The sequence below is a fragment of the Bos indicus x Bos taurus genome, chromosome 29 (genome assembly GCF_003369695.1).
Source record: "Bos indicus x Bos taurus breed Angus x Brahman F1 hybrid chromosome 29, Bos_hybrid_MaternalHap_v2.0, whole genome shotgun sequence".
Classification (NCBI taxonomy): Eukaryota; Metazoa; Chordata; class Mammalia; order Artiodactyla; family Bovidae; genus Bos; species Bos indicus x Bos taurus.
The window spans coordinates 47631069-47658560 of NC_040104.1; the positions used below are offsets into that span (position 1 = coordinate 47631069).

Genomic DNA, 27492 nt, shown 5'->3' on the forward strand with positions numbered 1-27492 from the left:
TACTTGCCTAATTCACCTTCTTATGCAAGAGGGAAACAATATAGCAAAAAAAAAAGTTGAATTAAAGACCACAGTGACCCAAAGATATCAGAAGTCCAATAAGACTAGAAAATTGTTCTAACTGACATGAGGAGCCTAAACATTTATGTTTATATTAACCTCTTAAAATAAAATCTCAACTCTGCAAATCTCACTGCTTTCTAAGGTTCAGGGAAGTTCAATACAAAAAAGCAGATTCTCTTTAGAAATAAAAGGAATTATAAATTAACTCTGATTGAAGAACCTTTTCCTTTCCTTGAAAATCGTTGAAGCTCCTCCCTTCAAGGAACTGCAGTCAGCTCCCTGTCCTTCACCTGATGTGATGTTAATTATATACCTGTCAGCCTACCTACTCTATTTAGAAGGCAAGTTGCACATTTTCTAACAACCCACCACTTAGTTCTCTTCCAATTTTTAAATAATGCTGACTGGTACTTTTTAATTAAGATTTGACAGTTGAAATTTGCATTCCAAAGGCTCATTGACTTCTATGGAATTAGATTGCCTATTTGCTCTACACAGACACACGCATACACACACACACACACCACCACCACCACCACCAGTCATTCCTAGGCCACTCTGTTAAGTGTACAAATATACTATCTTCTGCTTGGTCTTCAGTATCACAAGTTCTGCGGACTATAGGAAATTTGGCCTTTAAGCCATTTTAAATTGGCATTTGCAATTTGATGTTTTGTTAATGCAATATAATTTGGCATGATGGGGAATTTGGATAACTGTTAAAATACTTGTTCTTGTCATATTCATTATTAATTTATATTAGCTACAAGCAAAGGAAATTTTTACAGCTTACTGGATTTTTTTCTTATAACTGTGGCTAACACTGAGATTTTGATATGTACATATTAAGTGACAGATACTACACAGAGAGCTAAATATTTCATTCATAGCAGAAAAATCTAGATTCACAGAAAATTATGATAATGCCAGTGTTTTTATTTGAAATAACCAAAGGCTTACTCTATTAACATAAAAGAACTGATTTTCTACATATTTTAACAGCATATAAAATAACTATCAGTTTTCAAATATATTACTTACCAGCTATGCTGATAGCAGAAATGGCTTTCCACAGTCGATAGAATTCTAAAATATTTTCCATTATATATCAAATAGTATCATGTTATATATCATAAACATTGTGCTGCTGCTACAAATGAAAGAATAAAACATATTTTAGAAGCAAAGTTGTGTTATTTAACAAAAAAAAGAGGTTAATTGATAAACTACATATGAATATAGAATTCAACTTGTACCTAAATGTGTATAAAGAATGCTAAACAATTCATCACATCAGCTGATATTTCAAAATCATTGTGGAGTGGTTTTATTTCAAATCACAAAAACCTCCTTTGGTCTCAATCTACCAGAAGTCAGTAATGGAAGCAAGAGTAGAATTGAATACAGGAAGAGTTTTTGTTTTGTTAAATATCCAACCAGTCCACTAAACCATGTTAATTAAATTTATACAATATAAGTCAAAGTATTGTTCCTATTAGGTGAACTTAATATAAAGACAAATTCCTTAGCTGTCCCTTTTCAACATAATGACCAAACCTATGTACATTCAAAATTGAAATTCTTAAGCGGCTATTTAGTGATAAAACATATTTTATTAATAATATTATTAATAAATTAATAATCACTACTATAATATCAATACATTACATAATTAATGTATTTCAATAACATTAATGAATTATCACTAATTACTAATGTAATATTTATAATTAATGAATTAATATATGTGTGTGTATATATTACGTGTGTGTGTGTGTGTGTGTCTGTGTCTGTGTGTGTATGCATACATACAATGTAATATTAGTCAGGAAAAGAATAAAATTTTGCCATTTGCAATAACCTGACTATATGTAGAGGACATTATGCTTAGTGAAATAAGTTAGAGAGAAATAAATAATCTATGTTATCACATATGTGGAATATAAGAAATAAAATAATGAATGAGTATTACAAAACAGAAATAGACTCACAGATGCAGAGAACAAATTAGTTATTACCGGTAGGGAGAGAAAAGGGGCTGGACAAAATGGAGTAGGAGATAGATACAAATTACTATGTATAAGATAAACAAGCAATGGAGATATGTTGTACAACACAGGAAAACATGTCCTTTTTTGAAATATTTTAAAATGGAGTATAATCTGTATAAATGTCGACTCACTAGAGTATACATCTGAAACTAATATAATATTGTAAATCAGTTATACACCAATTAAAAAAAGAAATCAACAGAGGGCAAATGAAATGCAAAGCAAACAGAAGGAAGGAAATAAAGAGCAGAAAGTAATAAAAGTAATATAATTAAAAACTGAAAAACAACAAAAAGTCAAAGAAACCAAGCAGCTTTTAAAAAGTTGGATAACATTGATAAACCTCTAGCCAGACTGGTAAAGGAATAAAAAATAAAAATGACACAAATTTTAAATGTAAGGAATGAAGGAGGCAATGTCAATACAGATCCTAAAGACATTACAAAGCTAATAAGGGATTCTTAAGAATAATTCTATGACCATAAATTCATGTAAATAAACTTAGCTAATTTCTTGAAGAACACAAGCTATAAAAACTCGGAAAGATCAATAATTTAGATAATACCATATTCACTAAATAAATTGAATTCATACCTATAAATATTTCAATAAAGAAACCTCCAGGTACAGATGATTTTATCCATAAATTCTATCAAATATTTAAGGGTGAAATAATACCAATTGTGTCAAAACTCTTCCAGAAAATAGAAAAGAATCAAATATTCCCTAATTTATTTTTATGAGGCAAGATTTTTCCTGATACCAAAATCAGACAATGACATTACAAGATAAGGATATTAAGTACAGACTCAATTTTCTCATGAATATAGAAACAAATTTTCTCAATTTATTATTAGCAAACCAATCCAGGAAATATAAATTAAATGTCATGAATGAATGGGAATTTTCAGAGAAAGGAAGACTGTTTCAAAATTTAAAAACCAGTCAACATAATTGACCATGTGAAATGATTTATGTATATATATTAGTTTAGCTATATAGAAAATCCCTTGGAACCCACAACAAAAAAGCTCATGAAATTAATATATTTAGGTTGAAAATTTCAAGGTCTATACAGATGAAGTGCTTTTTTTTCTATGTACTAGCAAAAATAATTGAAAATTGAAATTAAAGAAATTATATCATTTAAAGTAGCATTAAAGTTATGAAATACTTAGATATAAGCCTAACAAGCTATGTGCAAGATATGAATGCTAGAAATTACAAAGCAAAGATAAAAAATGATTCAAAGGCTTAAGTAAATCAAGAGAATGATAGTGTTCATGGTCTGGAAGACGCAATATTTTAAAGATGTTAACCGCCTGTATTAGTGAAGATTCTCCAGAAAAAGAACCAGTAACATGTGTGTGTGTGTGTGTGTGTGTGTGTGTGTGTGAGAGAGAGAGAGAGAGACTTTGGATTAGGCACCTATTTCTTGAATATGCCTCCAAAAGTAAAAATTCATAAAAGGAAAAAAGCGTATAAATTGAACTTCATCAAAATTAAAAAATTCTCTGTGGAATCACGATGGCAAGAATGAAAGGGGAAGTTTACAAAATATAAGTAAGTATTTGCAAAACAAATATCTGACAAAGGACTTCTACTTAGAATATGTAAAATTCAGTAAAAAGAGAGTTTTAAAAATTAAAAACAACTGAAAAAGATTTGAACAAATACTTCATCAAATAAAATATACTGATGGTCGATAAGCACATGAAAAGATGTTCAGCATCATAATCAAGGAAAAGCAAATAACATCTATAAAGATATACTTCTACAACTTATTGAAATGGATAAAATTAAAGAATAAAATACTTGACAGTACAAATACTAGGGAAGAATCATCATATTGGTGTAAAAAAAAAATGTTACAGACATATTGGAAAACAATTTAGTGTTTGCCATTCTTATAACACTAAAACTTTGCTTATTATATGATCCAGCAATTCCACGCTTCTTATTTACCTAAAAGAAATAACTTGTACATGATTGTTTATCAGGGGTTTATTCATAATCCCTCAAACTGGAAACAACCCAAATATCCTTCAACTATGAATGGATAAACAAAATGTGATAGTCATACATATCCAATAACAAAAAGGAATTTACTGAAACATGCAAAAAATCTGTATGCATTGTTGCAAGTGAAGGAAGCCAGACTCAAAGAACTAGATGCCGAATGAATCCTTTCATAGAACTTCAGTAAAAGGCAAACTGAAGTAACAGAGGGGCTTCCCAGGCGGCGCTAGCAGTGAAAGAACACGTCTACCAATGCAGGCGACAAGAAAGGTGGATTCCATCTCTGGGTGGGGGAGATCCCGTGGAGGAGGGCACTGCGACTCCCGCTAGTATTCCTGCCTGTAGGATCCCATGGACAGAGGAGCCTGGTGGGCTACAGTCCATAGGGTTGCGAAGCGTGGAACAGGACTGAAGTGACTTAGCATACTCGTATGCACATAGTAACAGAAAACATGTCTGTGATTTGGGGAGTGGGTTGACACAAAGGCACAACAAAGTGTTTGCAGTTAAACGATTGCAAGGAACTGTCAAAACCAAAGAACTCTATACACACACAAAAGTAAATTTTATTAGTTTCAAATAAAATAACTGATTAAATATATTACAATAAAAAAGATCAGCAATGGAATCTCTCAGAGATTTTATTTTGATTGGCCTTAGTGTGTATTCTGGGCATTAGTGGCTTTTGTTTGTTTAATTTTCATCTCTTTCCGTGTGCACAAAATGCAAGGGGACGTTATCACTTAATTCTCCTTCATGGATGGATGAATTGGAATCTTCAAATTCCGTTCTAAAAATCAAAGAGCAAATGTATCACAAGTTTAGGAAGGTGATTCCTGTGGGGTACTAAAAATACCACCGAACTGCAAGTCAGGAGACCTGTATTTGCGATTCTGGCTCTATCGCCTACTTGCAGTCTGTTCTCAGGCAAGTAACATGGCAGCTCATGGTGTACTTGCTCTGGTTATTACGTAAGAGGTTTGACCTCATGGGCTCCACTCTCTTCTCCTCTGCCATGCTAGGATATGGGAGACCAAGATTCCAGCTCTGGATTGGTCCTTAATTTGGTGTGTGGCTTCCAAATCATCACTTTAATTCTTCTGAGTCTCAAATTCTTCACCTGTTAAGTTTGAAAAAGCAGAATAGAAAGAAATTTATATACTACTTCTCCCTGTGATCTTTTGTTGTGGTTTAGTCACTAAGTCAAGCCAGATTCTTTGTGATCCCATAGACTGTAGCCCACCAAGCTCTTCTGTCCCTGGGATTTCCAAGGCAAGAACACTGAAGTGGCTTGCCATTTCCTTTGCTAGGGGATCTCCCTGACCCAGGGATCGAATCTGCATTGCATTGCATTGTCTCCTGCATTGCACGTGGATTCTTTATCGCTGAGCCACCTGGGAAGTCTCTCTTCAGTCAGTCAGTCAGTTCAGTCGCTCAGTCGTGTCTGACTCTTTGCGACCCCATGAATCGCAGCACGCCAGGCCTCCCTGTCCATCACCAACTCCCGGAGTTCACCCAGACTCATGTCCATCGAGTCAGTGATGCTATCTAGCCTCTCTTACCACACAGTAAAATAGAAACTTCTATTTTTTTGAAAATAATCAGTAGAAACCACTAACTACCCTCTCTCGAATTTTTACTGGCTTCTCCCCACAGGCACTAAGAATAATCTATCAAGTTGTTAAAATGGCAAGAAGCTGATGGCCATCTATGCCTGGAGAATCCCAGGGACAGAGGAGCCTAGTGGGCTGCTGTCTATGGGGTCGCACAGAGTTGGACACGACTGAAGCGACTTAGCAGCAGCAGCAGCAGGGAGGGTAATATGCTAAAGGCCATTTGCAAAGGAGACTCTTCCTCTAAGGGCTCTCTGCTCTCACCTCGATGTGCTTCAAATCACGATCCTCTTTTCAGCTGACTGCTGACTTATCCCACAGGTAGGTCCCAATTTCCAGTTTGAGTTGGAGGCTAAGGAGTGTGAAGAAAACCATTTTGGTTACAAACACTAGTGAAAAAATGCTTTATTACTGGATTTTTGAGGACCTGGCTGAGCTCTGACATTTTCTGATTTCTCCAGGTTAAATAGACCAACTGTGTCCAGTTTTAAGTTACCAAAATGACATCACTGAATGTGAAGCTGGGCAGAGATGCTTGCTTGAATCCTGCAAACCATATAGCAACTTTAGCACAGCACTAGCTGTAGATTCCAGTTATGTAATTCAATCAAATTTTACAAGCAATAAAGCTGATACTTGGAAACAAACTACACTAAAATACTTTTTCTCCAGATTCACAGAAATGCAAAAGCTTAACAATATTCTCTGTTGGTGAGTCTGTGCTCCTGATTGCTGCTGGGAGTACAAAATGGTATTAACCTATGGATGAGATTCATCAACGTCCATGAAGTATACATAGATATTTATCTGTCACTAATCAAACACCTTTACCTGGATGAAGTTTTGTTGGTGAATAGGATATTCACAGAACTCAAAGTATCACAGATCATTTTTTTAAACTGTCAGTGGAAAAAGTTCTATTTAAAAATTTTAATGCATATATTAATAATAATAATTTTATTAAACTTATTTTAATAAATGCAATATATATTAAACAGACACCACCTTAATTAAGTGATGAAATTATTATTGCCAGTAATAGGAGAAACTGAAATCATGTGTCTTCTGATATGATGCACTGACAAGGACACATCAAACTATATAAAATTCCTGCTAAAGGCAGATTATGATAAATTAAATTAGTGGGTGTTTTGCATCTGAATTTTTAAAAATTATTTATTTCTGGTTGTGCTAGGTCTTCTTTGCTTAGTTTCTCTAGCTGCAGCGAGCAGGGCCAGTCTTCACTGCAGTGCACAGGCTTCTCATCAGAGTGGCTTCTCTAGCGAAGCACAGGCTCTAGGTGTGAGAGCTTCAGTAGCTCAGGATGTATGTTAAGCAGTTGCAGGTATGGGCTATAGGGCAAGGGCTCAGTAGCTGTGGTCCAGGGGCTTTAGTCATTCCACGGCGTGTGGAATCTTCCTAGACTGGGGATTGAACCTGTGTCCCCTGCTTTGGCTAGCAGATTCCTATCCACGGTTCCACCAGAGAAGTCCATTGCATCTGGATTTTTTTAACACCATTAAGAAAATTATTTGGACAATTGGTTTGGCTTTTTGAATTAGTTTTCTGAATTTAGTATTTGTACCATGATCACATAAGAGTATACTGTTTTTAGGAGATACACACTGAAATAGGGATGGGGAGTCATGAAGTGTGCAAGGTGTTCTTTAGTAGTTCAGAAAAAATTGTATGACTATGTGTTAATGAGAGTAATAAAATAATTAACAGAGAGAAAGCAAATACAGTAATTTTTAAAGAGTTAATGAAGCAAAGGAAAGGACAAACATGTTATTATGCATAGGACTATTCTTTTAAATGGTTTGTAATTTTGACACTTTCCAATAAAGATTTTCCAGAATAAAGTTGAGAAATAATATATACATGGAGGCAAAGTCAAATATGCATACATACACATAAGTATGTTTGCTGCTACAAGACCTTTTAGAACTAACACCCAAAAAGATGTCCTTTTCATTATAGGGGACTGGAATGCAAAAGTAGGAAGTCAAGAAACACCTGGAGTAACAGGCAAATTTGGCCTTGGAATACAGAATGAAGCAGGGCAAAGACTAATAGAGTTTTGCCAAGAAAATGCACTGGTCATAACAAACACCCTCTTCCAACAACACAAGAGAAGACTCTATACATGGACATCACCAGATGGTCAACACTGAAATCAGATTGATTATATTCTTTTTAGCCAAAGATGGAAAAGCTCTATACAGTCAGCAAAAACAAGACCAGGAGCTGACTGTGGCTCAGACCATGAACTCCTTATTGCCAAATTCAGACTTAAATTGAAGAAAGTAGGGAAAACCACTAGACCATTCAGGTATGACCTAAATCAAATCCCTTATGATTATACAGTGGAAGTGAAAAATAGATTTAAGGGCCTAGATTTGATAGATAGAGTGCCTGATGAACTATGGAATGAGGTTCGTGACATTGTACAGGAGACAGGGATCAAGACCATTCCCATAGAAAAGAAATGCAAAAAAGCAAAATGGCTGTCTGGGGAGGCCTTACAAATAGCTGTGAAAAGAAGAGAAGTGAAAAGCAAAAGAGAAAAGGAAAGATATAAACATCTGAATGCAGAGTTCCAAAGAATAGCAAGAAGAGATAAGAAAGCCTTCTTCAGTGATCAATGCAAAGAAATAGAGGAAAACAACAGAATGGGAAAGACTAGGGATCTCTTCAAGAAAATCAGAGATACCAAAGGAACATTTCATGCAAAGATGAGCTCGATAAAGGACAGAAATGGTATGGACCTAACAGAAGCAAAAGATATTAAGAACAGATGGCAAGAATACACAGAAGAAGTGTACAAAAAATATCTTTATGACCCAGATAATCATGATGGTGTGATCAATGACCTAGAGCCAGACATCCTGGAATGTGAAGTCAAGTGAGCCTTAGAAAGCATCACTATGAACAAAGCTAGTGGAGGTGATGGAATTCCAGTTGAGCTATTCCAAATCCTGAAAGATGATGCTGTGAAAGGGCTGCACTCGATATGCCAGCAAATTTGAAAAACTCAGCAGTGGCCACAGGACTGGAAAAGGTCAGTTTTCATTCCAATCCCAAAGAAAGGCTATGCCAAAGAAGGCTCAAACTACCGCACAATTGCACTCATCTCACACACTAGTAAAGTAATGCTCAAAATTCTCCAAGCCAGGCTTCAGCAATATGTGAACTGTGAACTTCCTGATGTTCAAGCTGGTTTTAGAAAAGGCAGAGGAACCAGAGATCAAATTGCCAACATCCACTGCATCATGGAAAAAGCAAGAGAGTTCCAGAAAAACATCTATTTCTGCTTTATTGACTATGCCAAAGCCTTTGACTGTGTGGATCACAATAATCTGTGGAAAATTCTGAAAGAGATGGGAATACCAGACCACCTGATCTGCCTCTTGAGAAATTTGTATTCAGGTCAGGAAGCAACAGTTAGAACTGGACATGGAACAACAGACTGGTTCCAAATAGGAAAAGGAGTACGTCAAGGCTGTATATTGTCACTCTGTTTATTTAACTTATATGCAGAGTACATCATGAGAAATGCTGGACTGGAAGAAACACAAGCTGGAATCAAGATTGCTGGGAGAAATATCAATAACCTCAGATATGCAGATGACACCACCCTTATGGCAGAAAGTGAAGAGGAACTCAAAAGCCTCTTGATGAAAGTGAAAGTGGAGAGTGAAAAAGTTGGCTTAAAGCTCAACATTCAGAAAACGATGATCATGGCATCCAGTCCCACCACTTCATGGGAAATAGATGGGGAAACAGTGGAAACAGTGTCAGACTTTATTTTTCTGGGCTCCAAAGTCACTGCAGATGGTGACTGCAGCCATGAAATTAAAAGACACTTACTCCTTGGAGGGAAAGTTATGACCAACCTAGATAGCATATTCAAAAGCAGAGACATTACTTTGCCAACAAAGGTCCGTGTAGTCAAGGCTATGGTTTTTCCTGTGGTCATGTATGGATGTGAGAGTTGGACTGTGAAGAAGGCTGAGTGCCGAAGAATTGATGCTTTTGAACTGTGGTGTTGGAGAAGACTCTTGAGAGTCCCTTGGACTGCAAGGAGATCCAACCAGTCCATTCTGAAGGAGATCAGCCCTGGGATTTCTTTGGAGGGAATGATGCTAAAGCTGAAACTCCAGTACTTTGGCCACCTCATGCAAAGTGTTGACTCATTGGAAAAGACTCTGATGTTGGGAGGGATTGGGGGCAGGAGGAGAAGGGGACGACAGAGGATGAGATGGCTGGATGGCATCACTGACTCGATGGGCGTGAGTCTGAGTGAACTCTGGGAGTTGGTGATGGGACAGGGAGGCCTGGCGTGCTGCGATTCATGGGGTCGCAAAGAGTCGGACACGACTGAGCGACTCATCTGATCTGATCTGATATGATGGAACAAAATATTGCAAGCAAACTCAGGTTCAGTATTAACAATGTCATTGAGTAAACTATGTTTCTATATGATGGATACAATAACTAAAGTGATGATATAGAGTTTTTAACTTACTATAATAGCCTTTGGGTATCGAGATTTCACCTAATTTGATTATATTTTCTTGTCCTTTATCACTTTTTTCTGAAATGTTTTTTTTGTTGCAAAAAGTAAAACCTTAGCATCTATAATTATAGCAAACCTGAAAAATTGTTTTAAAACACACACAAAACATAGGTTCTTAATATCTGTTAGATATAACAAAGTCTATTTCCTGATGGGGATTCCAGATCTCTTGAAGAAATTTTGTGTAACTTCTACAATATGAATGTTTCTCAGTGTCAATTTTTCTAGAAGTCTACTTCGAGAATTGGTCCTTTTATAGATTTAATGTTAATACATTTGATATGTAATACATTCTCTAATTTTTATTACCTGTTTTGTACTTCTTGTGTTCACTTATAACGAGTTTTCTTTTTTTTTTTTTTTAAGAATTGTGTTTTGGAAACATGGTGGTGTTTTACTATTGAAAAGAGAGTTCATTTATTTTAATTAAAATTATTTTTAATAAATACCTACGTTTCTTATTAGAATATTTCTCACACTTTTTATGTGGTTGTTTAATCCCTCAGTCCCACCCACTTTTTGCGACTCCATCGACTGCTGAACGCCAGGCTTCCAGGTCCTTCACCATCTCCCAGAGCATGCTCAGACATGTCCATTGAGTTGGTGATGCCAATCCAACCACTCATCTGTTGTCCACTTCTCCTGCCTTCAGTCTTTCCCACCATCAAGGTCTTTTCCAATGAGTTGGTTTTTCGCATCAGTTGGTAAAAGTACTGTAGCTTCAATTTGATCATCAATCCTTCCAATGAATATTCAGGACTGATTTCCTTTAGGATGGACTGGTTTGGGCTCTTTGCAGTCCAGAGGACTCAAGAGTCTTCTCCAACATCACAGTTCAAAAGCATCAGTTCTTAGGCACTCAGCTTTCTTTATGGTTCAGCTCTCACATCTATATATGACTACTGCCAAAACTATGGCTTTGACTATACAGAGCCTTGTTTGCAAAGTAATGTCTGTTTTTTTTTTTTAATATGCTATCTAGGTTTGTCATAGTTTTTCTTCCAAAGAGCAAGCATCTTTTAATTTCATGGCTACAGTCACAATTCATAGTGATTTTGGAGCCCAAGAATAAAAGTCTGTCTCTGTTTCCACTTTTTCCACATCTATTTGCCATGAAGTGATGGCATCGGATGCCATGATCATCATTTTTTGAATGTTGAGTTTTAAGCCAGCTTTTTCACTCTCCTCTTTTACCTTCATCAAGAGGCTCTTTAACTCCTGTTCACTTTCTGCCATCTCCACCATCTTACTCTGTACATCTTCTTTGGGGAAAGGAGATGGTGAGACAAATTGAGAAAATAGCATTGACACATAAGCTACCATGTTTAAAACAGCTAGCAGGAACTTGCTATATATCACAGAGAACCTGGCTTGGCACTCGGTGACAACCTAAAGGGTGGGATTGAGGGTGGGTAAGAGGGAGACTCAAGATGAAGAGAATATATGCATGCAGTTATGACTGGTTCACCTTGCTGTAGGGCAGGAAACAAAAATACATTGTAAAACAATTATCATCAATTTTTTAAATAAAGATTTTTAAGAAATGAGAAATTGTCTACTACAAATATTTTTATTGCAAAATACTATAAATTTTCTTTATTGCATATTTTTTTACACAAAATATTAAACTGTCATTCACTGCTCTGTAGAAGATTGAGTTTCTTTTTTAAAGTTTTCTTTTAAATTTTTTTTTTTTTTGTAAGTATTCTGTGACACCAGACACTTCAAAAACCCCAGCCATAAACTATCTTTTGTAGATCCAAATCTATACTTCAGGGATGAAAATATGCCCTGACCTCTTGCTGTCTTTTGTGATAAATCAAAGACTTTGTGTACTATACTGTTATCTAGAGCACAACTCTGTTTTCAGACTTTCTAAATCCTTGGATTATTTTTAAAGCATCAGAATGGTTGAAACTCAAAACCTTTGAAATGGTCCTCCAAGGGATAAGTCCTATATACCTATAGTGCTTTCTTATAATAATCTCCCTTGCGCTCTTTGGGCTCACTAGAAATAGAATCATCATCATAATAAAGCCTCTGAGATCAGGAGGCACTGTGTGAGAAGGCAGGCCATGAAAAGCAGAGCTCATGGGGCACTCTTTGACAGCTCTTATAACTCTGTTTGTGCCCCAAGCTGCAGGCATCACAACAGCTGTTTTGCTTCCTCGGCTGGAACCGCTGAACTCCAGCCTGACTCCCAGTGGCATCTTTTTAAAGCACAATATGCATGTCTGATCTCCCTAGCCTGAGCAGAAGGATCATTAAACACAACCAGGAGCCTATACCACATGGTTTCCAATAGACCAGATTTCTCCATGGCATATGGAGGATGAAATATCAGAACAAGAATTTGCAAACGTTAGGCCAATCTTAATTTCACTATTCAAGACACTTTTGATGGCCAATTTCTTCTGAGTTATCAGGGCATAGGGCAAAGGACTTAGGATTTAGATTCAAAATATTAAAGGCCAAAAAGACTGACATCCCAGTGGCTCTAGGAAAAATACTTAACGTTTGGTAGAAATCATTGTAATCTCTGACTGGTTTGTTGTGAAAATTATAAAAGATAAAAAGAGGTTGGCGAAAGCAGAAAATCCAATTAAACAATAGCCCAAAACTTCAACATACACCTCACCAAAGACAATCTTAAGATGAAAAAGGAGCATATGAAAAGATATCACACATTATAAATCATTAGGAAAATGAAAACCAAAATAGCAATGAGATACCTATACTCACCGATTATTGTTCAGTAGCTAGGTTTACAACTCTTTGCAACCACATGGATTACAGCATGCCAGGCTTCCCTGTCCTTCACTATCTCCTGGAGTTTACTCAAACTCATGTCCCTTGAGTCAGTGATGCCATCCAACCATCTCATCCGCTTTTTCCCACTTCTCCTCCTGCAGTCAATCTTTTCCACCACCAGGGTCTTTTCCAATGAGTTGGCTCTTTGCATCAGCCAAATTCCAGAACACTGACACCTGCAAATGCTGGCGAGGAGGTAAAGCAGCAAGAACTGTCACTTGTTACTTGCGGGAAAGTGAATGGTATGGGACAGCCCCTTTGGAAGACAGTTTGGCCGTTTCTTTTTGCAACCCCATGGAGTGTAGACCACCAGGCTTTTCAGTCCATGGGATTTCCCAGGCAAGAATACTGGAGTGTGTTGCCATTCCCTTCTCCAGGGAATCTTCCCAACCCAGGGATGGAACTCGGGTCTCCTGCATTGGCAGGTCAAATCTGTAACACAAGGTCCAGCAATAATTCTCTTTGGTATTTACCCAAAGGAGCTGGAAACACTCCCATACAAAAACTTGCATTCACATATGTAGAACAGCTTTATTCATAACTGCCAAGCTTGGAAGCAACCAACATGTCCTTCAGTAGGTGGATGGATAAATAAACTGTAGTATACACAGGCAATATTATGGCACTTAATACTAAAAAGAATTAAGCTATCAAGCCATGAAAAAACATGGAGGGAACTTAAATGCATAACATGAAGTGAAACAAACCCATCTTAAAACGTTATATACTGTATGATCCAGCTCTATGGCCTGTGTGCAGGCAAAGTCACTTCAATTGTGTCCAACTCTGTGGGGCCACGTGGACTGTAGCCTGCCCATGGGATTCTTCAGGCAAGTATATTGGAGTGAGTTGCCGTGCTCTCCTCCAGGGGATCTTTCCCACCCAAGGGTTGAACCCATGTCTCTTAAGTCTCTTGCATTGGCAGGCAGGTTCCTTATCACTCGTGCCACCTGGTAAGCCCGTATGACCTTTTGGAAAAGGCAGATGTATAGAGACAATAAAGTCATCTCTGTTGCCAGGGGCTAACAGAGTGTGGAAAGATGAATGGGGGAAGGCATGGAGGATTTCTAGGAAAATGAAAATACTTTGCATGATATTATAATGATGGTCAGGAAGATCCCTGGAAAAGGGAATGGCGATTCACTCCAGTAATCTTGCCTGGAGAATTCCATGGACAGAGGAGCCTGGTGGGCTATAGGCCATGATGTTGCAAAAAGTCAGAAATGACTGAGTGAGTAACACACACACAGACACACACACACAACACTGAGGATGCAAAGACAAATCAAGACTTCCATTGAGGGTACAAAAGCAAGTACAGTGAAAAGTGAGGCATTTAAAAGCATGTGAAGAACTTAATGAGAGAATTCTGCAGGAGAGCTTGGGTTTATCCCCTCAAGATAGGTTGTGGTTTTTAAAGTCTTTGTAATGGTGCTTCCCAGGAGATGATAGTAGTAAAGAATACCCCTGCTAATGCAGAAGAAACAGGAGATGTGGATTGCATCCCTGGGTCTGGAAGATCCCTTGGAGTAGGAAATGGCACCTCACCCCAGTGTTGTTGCCTGGAAAATTCCATGGGCAGAGGAGCCTGATGGGCTACAGTCCATGGGGCTGCAGAGTCAGACATGACTGAGCACACACATGAATGAGATGCATACACACATACACATACTCAATTTTTTTTAAAGTTTAGCTTAAGTTCTGAGTATGTTTCTACATTAGAATTTGTATTTCGATTTTAGAATAAGTGCATTATCTCTTAGTGACTGTTTTTAAGAGAAAGCATTTTTTTGCAGGTTTCCATTGCCCTTCTGTTAAGGTACGTGTCATATATTCTAGTTTTTAATGCTATTTATGATATATGAAGATGTTATCCTCTAAGTTGTTATACTAGATTGTACAAACACTAGTTTGTATACTATTTACAGAATAATTATACTAAGATATAATTCTCTAAGTGGTTGGTCTTCCCAGCTAAATAATGAAACTATTTCCTATGAAGGACTATATCTATCAGTAGGACAATGGAATTAAAGCAGACGGGTCCTAGGTAGCGATCATCACATTTCCCTGTGCTAATTAGGAATTACAGCAGGACAGCATGACCCATTCTACACTTTAGTTAAAGTTCCATTTCAAAAATATGGTACTCAGTTTCTGTGAACAATGACAGCCCACTGCTGCTGATCATTCCCCCGTGTGTCTTTGCTGCTTTTTTTTTTTTTCCCTTTTTTTCCCACCCACTTCCTCAATATATGTCCTTCCTAGTGAAAGAAGTCTGCTTTTAGAATTACACTTCTTTCAAGTCTGAGGGAAACAGATTGAAATCTCAACTTTGACTCGTCATCTCTTCCACCCTCAACCTCCTCTTCTCAAACTTATAATTGCATGCTCTGTTCTTGGACGGCTGTGTTGACAGTAGTTTTATGACCCAGGATTTTTCAATTTCTTATCCAAAGCCAGCCTCATCTCAAGTCCTAAAATTTATGGGCATAGGAGATGACATATGGGATTAAACTCTTGATAGATTTTGAACCTGCCTTTGGCAGTGGCCAAGGCTTTCTGCCAGAGGGAACTGTGAGGAAAACATGCTCTCTCTGCAACAGGTGGATATCATCTTGCTTTGCAGGAAGTCACTCACCACCTGCCACCCAAACACAACCAACCCTGATGAAGACTCATTCCCTTTTCTAAATGACTTCAAATGTTAGGAAATTATGATTCTCTTATAAAATATTAACTGTGACCAACTTCAAATAAAACAGTGTTGGAATGTAGCTGAATGCCCATTTGTTCTCCTAAGTGGTTTCTAGGTTCGATTGCTCTTCTAGATTTTGTATCGTTTAAGAACTACCTGTATCCATCTGGCCAGTCCTCTAGCCTCCTCTCTGGGATTGTCTCTGGACAAAGATGAATTATTGTTGTTTTCTCCATTTTGCATCTCTTGGTTTTATCTTTGAGATGCTGATATCCTCTTTCCTTTCTATAGTAAATAATTTCCCCTTGGTCGATTTCTCAACATCTGTGAAGCTAGCTTTTCTAAACATCCTTGTTACTCTTTCCTGGACTTTGTCCAGCTTTCCTAATTGGCTTCAGGACTCTACTCTTGAAGAACTGTCAGAAATAGTGAAATCATGTCAACCAACAGTAGATAAATGTGTTATCTATCATTTAGGAGATCATCCTCTTAAATCAAAAAATAATTTAAGCATTTATAAAAATTACCTCTGGTCATATATTCAAATTCAAAGAATTTTGGAATCCACCAACTCAGCATCACAAGTACCAATTTATTACTGTGGAGCTAATGTTTACCAATTATTTAAAAAATAATTTTCCCTTGTAATGATAAATATGGGATAATTTTCAAATAGGTACCAGTTCAATTTATTTATTTTTGAGTGCAGAAGTACAGTATTAATTTATTCTAAGATTTAGGGACTTAAGCTAGAAACCATTTTCTCTGATAATTCATCACTACACAACACAAATTCATGTATTTCATCAATGCTAGCCTAGGATAATTAGAACACCAGAACAAAATTTAAATTCAACTTTAAGTCCATATACATTTATACATTATACCTAGAGATTTGGTTCACATTCAGCTAGGTTAGGTACACCGATTTTAGGTCATATCCCCTACCTTCAAACACCTTTTTTTCTGTAACTTAACATTGCAGAGGCAAAGATTTCCCATACTTTTAAGTAAAAAGGCTTTTGTTGTTGTTTTTTCTTTTTTTTCTGTTGTTACTGTTAAATTGTTTCTAAACTTCTGTTTTATTTTCCCTGAATACTTGCAATATCTCCCTATTCTAAACCCTAAAAATTCAACAACTTCATCTTTGCATATCTAGCTATTCATTGTTTTTTAGTTTGCATTTTTGGATTTTATTTTTAGTGCATTTTGAGTGCAACTTTTGGGTAAACGCTTCTGTGTTTTGTGTGGTTTTTTTTAATATTTATTTATTATTTGGCTGCATCAGGTCTAGCTGCAATACACAGGATCTTCCTTGCATCATGCAGGATATTTCCTTGTAACATACAGGATTTAGTTGCCCCGTGGCACGTGGGATCTTTGTTCCCTGACCAGGGATGGAAACACACTGAGAGGCAGAGTGCTGATGGCTGGACTGCCAAGGAAGGCCCTACACCTTGTTTCAGTAACTATTCTATGAGACTTTTTGATCTGCAGACTCAGGCTTTTCTTCAGTTTAGCTTTTTTTTGTTCCTATTTTTGTTCTGTTTACTCCTTCGTTGCATGTTGCATGTCAACTATTTAAATAACTTGGTTCTTTTGTGCTTGTTTGTTTTTAATCACTTATATCATCTTTTCTTTGTCCTCTGAATGCTGTTAGAATTTTTAAATGTTGTTTTAAAATCTGGAAATTTGCTTGTTTTTTGCTGTTAATGATTTGACTTTGAGTAGTCTAGATTCTACTCTTGAAGTGAAATGAAAATCGTTCAGTTGTGCCAGACTATTTGTGACCCATGAACTATATAGTCCATGGAATTCTCCAGGCCAGAATACTGGAGTGGGTACACTCATTGTATTTTAAATTCTGTGTAGCAATTCTTCACATTTTCTGATTAAAATTGATAGTTATTTCTGTTATATGCTATATCATGCTCTTATTTTCATTAATTTTCTTTTTTAAAATGTATTCTTAATTGTTATTGTGGATATGGGAATGGCCCAGCATGAAATTTACATCTTCCACCCCGGATTGTCAAGGGCCAGCGAGAGCTCACGAAAAGATGCCAGAATCATGACACTTTCTAAGAAGAAATATATAAGTAGTGTTAAGTATATTCACATTTTTGTGCAACTAATCTCCACAGCTTATTTATCTAATTTAAGCAACAACATTCCAATTCCCACTCTCTCCAGTCCCAAGAGATAAGATGGTTGGATGGCATCACCGACTCAATGGACATGGGTTTGGGTAGACTCCAGGAGTTGGTGATGGACAGGGACTTTCTTTCCATGAATTTGACTACTCTAGATGCCTTAAATAAATGGAATCACACAGCATTTGGCTTTTTGTGACTGACTGATTGTACTTAGTATAATCTCTTCAAGGTTCATCCATATTGTCCTGTACCTTGGAACTTTCTTCTTGTTGAAAGATAAATAATATTCCATTAGAGTATATACCACATTTGTTACCTCTTCATTAATAGATATTTGGTCTGCTTCCACCTTTGGCTATTTTGAACAGTACTACTATGAACATGAGTGTGTTATTTTCTTTAACTCTCTTGAGAATAAAAATTGCTTTCTCAAGTATTTGTTTGATGTGATAACTAAATACATTGCAGAAGACAAGAGTTTATTTGAGTATTAAGAAATACTGTTCAGAAGACATACGTTCAGGTAGAACTGAAAGAGTGCTCCAGGGAAGAGAAAGTGTTGGGGGTTATACAGATAAGAAGCCATTTGGCTGTTAAAAGTTGCCTGGAGAAAACTGTGATTGACTCTTGACTTTAGTGAGGAAATACTTGTCCTTAAGTAGTCATGAGTACTTTTAGACAGGGGTCTGATACACAGATAGGCTATTACTAGTTATTTTAGGGTTCAGTTCAGTTCAGTTCAGTCGCTCAGTGGTGTCCGACTCTTTGCGACCCCATGGACTGCAGCATGCCAGGCCTCCCTGTCCATCACCAGCTCCCAGAGTTTACTCAAACTCATGTCCATTGAGTCAGGTGATGCCATCCAACCATCTCATCCTCTGTCGTCCCCGTCTCCTCCTGCCTTCAATCTTGCCCAGCATCAGGGTCTTTTTCAATGAGTCAGTTCTTCCCATCAGGTGGCCAAAGTATTGGCATTTCAGCTTCAGGATCAGTCCTTCCAATGAATATTCAGAGCTGATTTCCTTTAGGATGGACTGGTTGGATTTCCTTGCAGTCCAAGGGACTCTGAAGAGTCTTCTCCAACACCACAGTTCAAAAGCATCAATTCTTAGGCACTCAGCTTTCTTTATGGTCCAACTCTCACATCCATACATGACTACTAGAAAAACCGTAGGTTTGACTAGATGGACCTTTGTTGGCAAAGTAATGTCTCTGCTTTTTAATATGCTGTCTAGCTTGTTCATACCTTTTCTTCTAAGGAGCAAGTATCTTTTAATGTCAAGGCTGGAGTCACCATCTGCAGTGATTTTGGAGCCCAAAAATATAAAATCTGTCACTGTTTCCATTGTTTCTGATGGAAGGTTCAATAAGTATCTTGTGTTTCTGACAGAAGTTCTGGATGACTTCTTTAGAAAAATAAGTGGTCAAAAGACCTGATTCCATCCAGGCTGAGACATGCACAAGTCACACTTTCTTAATGACCTCCTGGCTCCATTTAAGAGCGTTATCTTGGCAAACATTTTTGTTTCATCAATAAAACATTATAAAATATGCTCTCATACTCCAGATGCTCTGAATATATATTTGTACATGCAACTTTTTAATTTGATATCATTTTTACCTGTTTGCTTATCTTTGAGTAAGGACAGATCTACCAACCTGCTATGAGACTGGATTCTCTACAGGTCCCTTCCTGAATGGCCTATAGCACTTTCTTTAAGGAGTAAATTATAACATCAACTGATACAGGTTTTTAATATCAGTTCAGTTACTCAATAACTTGAGGTTGTTGATAGGAAAGCACAGAATTTTGTTTCTGTGAACTTTATACCTCTGTTTATTTTAATAGCTGAAGGAGATATTTACTTTCCCTATCTTTTTGTCTCTCTTCAGACATTTAGCTATGCCTAGTTTTAGGAGAAGGGAATGGCACCCCACTCCAGTACTCTTGCTTGGAAAATCCCATGGACAGGGGAGCCTCATAGGATGCAGTCCATGGGGTGGCTGAGGGTTGGACACGACTGAGCGACTTCACTTTCACTTTCCACTTTCATGCATTGGAGAAGGAAATGGCAACCCACACCAGTGTTCTTGCCTGGAGAATTCCAGGGACCGGGGAGCCTGGTGGGCTGCCGTCTCTGGGGTCGCACAGAGTTGGACACGACTGAAGTGACTTAGCAGCAGCAGCAGCAGCAGCAGTCTTCTTCCCAGAGTTCATTTGTCCATATTTGAAGGATTGACCAATTTGTGCATATATTCTGCAGTTTTAGAAGATGCTCCTTGTATTGAGGTTAAATAAAACTCACTTATTATCTTTATAATTAATCATGCAATTGTCCACCTGAACAGCACAGTTTAGTCATTCCAAACTGTGAATTTGAAAAAAAATTACATAAATATGAAAGGTAGTTTTAACTGCTTAAGGTGATAGTGAAGTTTCATGGGATGAGAAAACTTTATGATGGATAAGAAACCCCAAGCGATCAATATCTTGTTCTAAATAGCTGAATGTCTTGGAAATTGCTAAGAATTACCTTATAGCTTTAAAGTGCAAAATTTTTGTAATGTATTACTTTTTTATCAAATTAAATTATAGTGGTCTAGAGAGCCCACTTGTCAAGTTGAGAGAAGGTCCAGAACCAGTGTCACTGTTGAATGCTGATCTTCCACCATCTGACATACTGGTTGATACAAATTGCAGCCAAGTCTTTCAGGCCTGGCTCCCAGAACACGGCATGTCCATTATAGGAGGTTATTCTATGGAGATTTGGCTTCCTGAGAGTCTGCTCACTCAGCTGTCCCTGCTGCATTTTGCAAGAACTAACTTTTATATCTACTTGTTAAGCATACAGCCATTCTCATAGGTACTGGATCAGATTAGATTATCTGCTCTTAAAGAATTTACAGGGTTCTCCACCTTTCCAGGCTCTAAAATCTCATCCAGGATAGGGGCTTTCCTTTTTAGACCCAGAAGATTAATAGGAGTGATTCATTTGCATCCAAGCAATAGAGAGTTCCACACCCTCCTCCAAGGGAGTCTTTAAAGATTGCTTTCCAAGTTAATTAATCTCTTCCCCTTTAACTTAATCACAAGTACTCTCCTTTGCTTCAGTAAAGGGATTGGATTGCCTCTGACAGAATCATTCCCTGAGGGAAAATGATTCTATTTTTCTTTTGTTTTGCTTTTTAGGGATAATGTTGGTGGTGGAAGGATCAAGGAGATGATTTCCCTGCCTTAGCAATAATTTTAGGTAAACTGACTCCTTGTCATTTTTCCAGGTATAGCAGAGGTGAAAAGAAGTGTTTTGTGAAAAGACAGTTGAAGGCATACATACATGTTCATTTAAGATGATCATTCTTATATGTAAATGAAATAACAGACATGCTATTTGAAGGACATGTCAAAATTGTCTTTTCTAAGTTTATCTCACTGATTTCCTGTAATCTTTGTGATTCTTTTACATTATTTAAGGGACAGTATCTCTTTAAATGGACTTCCCCAGTGGTTCAGATGGTAAGAAATCTGCCTGGAATGCAAGAGACACAGGTTCTTGCAATCCCTGAGTTGGGAAGATCAAGATATTCCTTACAGTAAAGCCATTCTGTGAAAACAATAATGGTACCACTACTAGCAGATCAAAAGTTTCATGCTTTTTTTTTTTCCTTTTAGGAAAATAGAGATAAATTGTCTTTAAGAACTATTCCCTAGAAATAAGGAAGGATTATTTAAATTGTAGGAAGGCATGATGGGTCACCTTCCCTTCCTCCACAAGGGGGCCAAAGTGTATTATTTTGATGCAGAATATAATATGTGCACATACTAAATGGCATTAGACACTTTTCATGCATAATTTCATTTAAACATTTTAATAGTCTTATGCTGCAGATATTGGTATAACAATTCACTTTAGGAAAAATTCTCAAATGTATTATGTAACCTTTCACAGTTCACACAACCTGCATTTGATTCAGACGGTGTTCAAACACTGATCAAGCTGATCACCATCTCATTTCCTTCATCATATGCTATACTTATTCCTTCATGTTTTATAAACTGTTTTCTTACAAGTCATTAAATTTTCACAGCAATCTGTTGAAATATCTAGAACTGTTAAGGGAAGCACACTGATTGAAACCGCCCACCCTGGCCAGGCACCATAGTAACCATTTGCATGAGTTGTTTTATGACAGGAGATCTGATAAGGAATAGGGAACTAATAAGCCACCACCCACTGGAAGAGTTCCGGAAAAGTCTAAAGGAGACACCAGATGTCTGTCCATTTCCCCAAATCCCTCTCACTAGCATCCATCTTGGCTGAGAGATGAGTAAGCCACCAGGAAAGACTCTGAATTAGAATGATTGGCCAAAGACCACCCAGAAACTAATCCCATCACCGTAAAACCTGAGACTGCGAGCCATGCTGCAGAGCAGTTCTCCTGGGTTCCCTTACCCTACTGCTCTCCACCCAGGTGCCCTTTCCCAATAAAATCTCTTCCTTTGTCAGCACATGTGTCTCCTCAGACAATTCATTTCTGAGTGTTAGACAAGAGCCCAGTTTCGGGCCCTGGAAGGGGTCCCTCTTCCTGCAACAGAACTATTGCTGTCCCCATATTACAGGTGAAGAAAAAGTTTTGAGAAGGTTTATTGGAAAAAGCAAGAGAGTTCCAGAAAAACATCTATTTCTGCTTTATTGACTATGCCAAAGCCTTTGACTGTGTGGATCACAAGAAACTGTGGACAATTCTGAAAGAGATGGGAATACCAGACTACCTTATCTGCCTCTTGAGAAATCTGTATGCAGGTCAGGAAGCAACAGTTAGAGCTAGACATGGAACAACAGACTGGTTCCAAATAGGAAAAGGAGTACGTCAAGGCTGTATATTGTCACCCTGCTTATTTAACTTATATGCAGAGTACATCATGAGAAATACTGGACTGGAAGAAACACAAGCTGGAATCAAGATTGCTGGGAGAAATATCAGTCACCTCAGATACGCAGATGACACCACCCTTATGGCAGAAAGTGAAGAGGAACTAAAAAGCCTCCTGAAGAAAGTGAGAGTGGAGAGTGAAAAAGTTGGCTTAAAGCTCAACATTCAGAAAACGAAGATCATGCATCCAGTCCCATCACTTAATGGGAAATAGATGGGGAAACAGTGGAAACAGTGTCAGACTTTATTTTTCTGGGCTCCAAAATCACTGCAGATGGTGACTGCAGCCATGAAATTAAAAGACGCTTACTCCTTGGAAGGAGGGTTATGACCAACCTAGAAAGCATATTGAAAAGCAGAGACATTACTTTGCCAACAAAGGTCCATCTAGTCAAGGCTATGGTTTTTCCAGTGGTCATGTATGGATGTGAGAGTTGGACTGGGAAGAAAGCTGAGCGCCGAAGAATTGATGCTTTTGAACTGTGGTGTCGGAGAAGACTCTTGAGAGTCCCTTGGACTGCAAGGAGATCCAACCAGTCCATTCTGAAGGAGATCAGCCCTGGGATTTCTTTGGAAGGAATGATGCTAAAGCTGAAACTCCAATACTTTAGCCACCTCATGTGAAGAGTTGACTCACTGGGAAAGACTCTGAAGCTGGGAGGGATTAGGGGCCGGAGGAGAAGGGGACGCCAGAGGATGAGATGGCTGGATGGCATCACTGACTCGATGGACGTGAGTCTGAGTGAACTCCGGGAGTTGGTGATGGACAGGGAGGCCTGGCGTGCTGCGATTCATGGGGTCGCAGAGAGTCAGGCATGACTGAGCAACTGAAATGAACTGAACTGAACTGATTCACTTGACTGAGATCCTTCAGCTAGTAAAGCATGGAAGACCAAGATCTAGCTGCCTCCAAAGCCTCTGTATCAGCACTTTAGGACAGATCTATTGATGCCAAAAGCTTGGCTTCTCTGTACACCATTGCCAATCCAATCTCAGAGGCATAAGCTTTCTGAATAGGAAAGAATATCTTTATCACTTTGCCAGGCAAAGGGGGCCACAGTGGGTTAACGCCTTCAAAACCATATGTCCCAACTTGAGGAAGACTGAAAATTTTTATAGTAATTGTTCAAAAAGGGCGTGATCAGCTTGTGGACATTCTTTTGATGAGTTGGTGGTGAGGTAAGTAGGAGTCAGCATCATCAGCCTTCAGATCCAACTGATCTGGGGTGTTTATGTCTGTGGGCAGCATACCATCATTAGCCATTAACTTATCCCACCTGGAGGGACTTTCAGTATCTGTAAAATAGCTCAAAGATATTGCTGTGTGTATGCTTTGATGGGGAACTAGAACCTTGTCCCAAAGCTGCTCTTTACTCTTCCTCCCTGGTCTTGTATTCCTTCTCTTCATTAATTAACAGCTGCTTGAATATGCACACTAGAACTCAGGAAGGTCATGGAGACTGAATGTTGTTTCCTATAACCAAAGAAACAGGTTCACAGAAAGGCCTACTGCCCAGGAGCCACATGGCCAGGTAAGAAAAGAATAAAATAAAACATGAAACTGTCTCTTCAGACTTGTTTAGACCTGTAAAAATAAAAAAGGATTGTAACTATAAAATATACCCTAGTTTTCTCTTCACAACTTCAAGCACATTTCTGGACCAACACCTTCATTCATTAGTAAGTTTTAGGACAGAACTATTGGGATAACATGGTGTTATCACTGACAGCTTTGTGCATTAACTAGTCTTCATAGGGTTATTTTGATTTTTTGTTTGTTTGTTTTGGTTTTGCATAGCTAGCATTTTGTGTGTGTGTGTGTGTGTGTGACCTTGTCATACCTTTAAAGCAGTGACAATCCATTCAACTACAAGCACTCAGGAACTGTAATGAATACATATTTGGTCATTCAGATAACTAAACTATATTTTTAATATATTTGATCTTCATTCATTGTTCTTGATTCACAGCTCCTCAAATCCTTGGGATTTCTTCAGTGATAAGAGCAAAGAAATCATCTTTTTAAAATAATATTTTCTTTCTTGTCTTCAGCTGCTGAAATGCTTTAGAACCATAAAGACAGAGTATATCTCTTGTTATTCATAAGAAACCTCCTTTTTTTCCACTGCAATTGTGTATATGTTAATGAGGAAACTTTTGCAAAGCATCTAGGAGAGGTACTGGTTGCTAAGAAACCAACCAGGAATAGAGGGTTGGGGCTTTCAGTTCAACCCCTTGGATTCCAGGGACTGGAGGAAATCTAGACATGGAGTCAATCACCAGTGGCTGATAATTTAATTAACCTTGCCTATGTAATGAAGCTTCCATAAAACCCCAAAGGCTTCAAAGAGTTTCCAGGCTGGGAAACCTGAACACTTCCGTATGTCACCGTGTTGGTCTCAGCTTCCAGAAGGACGAAGCTCCTTTAGTTGTAACCTCACCCTATTTACTCTTCATCTGGATGTTGATTTCTGTCCTTCAATATGCTTTGTAATAAACCAGTAATCTAGTGTGTAAACAGGTTTCCCAAGTTTTATGAAACACTCTAGGAAATCAATCAAATCCAAGGAGGGGAGCCTGGGAACCTCTAATGTGTAACGAGAGGTTAACAGACTGAGATTGCGACTGGGTCTGAAGTGAAGGGCTGTCTCGTGTTGGGCCCTTTATCTGTGGAGTTTGACGCTATCTGTGGATTGATACTGTCAGGACTTATTTAGTTGAATTCTTGGACACCCAGCTGATTGTAATTGGTGATCGTAATCCAAAGACTTAGTTTAGAGGGCAAGACAGTAGATTATTTTTTCTTGAAGTTGTATAATGTGCTTTACTAACTTGGAGAAGGATAGGCACTTCAGTGCTCCCTCTCATCCTTCTGAGCAAATTAAGGGAGTAAATGAAGCATATTATTTTTCCTATGGTTGAGAAGTATCTGGATAAATGCAACATCATGGATGTAAGTCCTAGAAAATTCCAGTTTACTTTTACTGGGATTTAGTAGACATTTAACAACATATCAGTCTTTCAGTCCATTGCTAACATGTTATATACAAAGAGAAACAAAAATTAACATGTTATAAACACACCTGTATTTAAAGTACACTCAGAGAAAATATAAAATGCAGATTGCCGTTGATCTTTCAGGAGTTATTATCCCTTTCATGAAATCTAGCCTGTACATTTATGAAGTGTCTGAGTTTCCCTTTTGCTTCAAAATTTTCCTCAATGAAAGAATCATAAAGAACTTACCATGGCATCAGCAGTGCAGCTTCCAAAACTCCAATCTTCAGGAGCAACAGATTTCCTTCTCCACCATTTATCCAATCAGCTCCCTGTGAAATAAAATTCATACTTTATGTGAAGGAAAATTTTTAAATAAAAAATGTTCTCTGCCTTTGGTCCTCCTCTTTCCCCTCTTTTATCCCTTGTGTATCATTCTGTGTAAACAAATCTCCCCATTGGCAGAAATGTCTGTTCAGCCATAAAGAATAACATTCTCCTAGTGCCAACAAGAAAACTCCTTAAAAGGTAACATTCCTTCTTGATCTTGTAAGGGGTCACGATGACCTACCACTTTGTACTTGCAGATCTGATTATATAAACTGTCAGTAATATGTCATTTAATGTACAGCCCTCTTTCTCAAAAAACATAACTATGCCTTGACTTCTAATGGGCAAAAGAGTTCTCAGAGCTTTCTGAGATGCTGTTCCTAGGTTATAATACTCAACTTGGCATGAATGAAATTTTCCACTTCTTTCTTACATTAACTGATTAATTTTCCTAATGAAATCCCCATAAAACCATTCTTGACCTCAATATTGCCAAGTCCAATTAACACTGTTCTCTTCCTATCTTGTACTCTTAATATCATGCCATAATCTTGGTTTTCTGTTGTTTCTTCTAATGGTCCACCCTCAGTTGCCTTTATCAACTCCTTTCTATTTAAATAATAATTACTAGAATTACTCAGGTGTATTCATGGTCTCAAATTTTCATTTTGTCACCCATATTAGCCCTTTAGAGCCAAAGGATGTTTTCCCTGATTTATCTCTGCTTCAAAAGTACTGTTATTTGACACAGATGTTTTGCAGTCATGCTTTAAGAGATTTGCAGTGGTCAACTGCCCTAAACTGACTTTGACTTGACCAGAGGAGGTGCTTGTACAGAGGAGATTTGATGGTATCTGTAAGTTACCTTGGCTGCATTACCATGTTAAGTTCTCAGATTCATACTCTGCTGGGCACAATTTCTGCCATGTGCAAATAAGCCTGGAAGACTGCATGTGCCCCAGATGCACCAGGGTGCCCCTGGCTGCCCCTGAAAATTTTTGCCTCTTTTCTAGAGCCCTGGTGACAGATGTACTTCTTACCCTTTAAAACTCCCTTTCTCCCCTTCCTTTGGGGAGAAGGCGTTTTTAGAATACAAGCTCTTCCTTCTCTATTCCTCGATCAGTGAATAAAATTTGTGCTTTGGTATACTGAGCCTGATTTATTTGACTTGCATTTGTTTCTCCAGGTAAAGGACCCATTAAGGGGTCATGGACCCATTGTGGATAGGTAACAATTTACAACT

The 27492-nt window shown here is 37.8% G+C and overlaps 1 long non-coding RNA gene across 1 annotated transcript; it reads right to left on the reverse strand.

Moving 5' to 3' along the window:
- Nucleotides 1-4526: 4526 nt before the first annotated feature.
- LOC113886209 lies at nt 4527-26286 on the reverse strand. Its single transcript, XR_003509387.1, has 3 exons — nt 26169-26286; nt 6011-6098; nt 4527-5253 (listed from the first exon to the last, which is right to left on the reverse strand). It is a non-coding gene; the product is annotated as an uncharacterized LOC113886209 (long non-coding RNA).
- Nucleotides 26287-27492: the final 1206 nt, after the last annotated feature.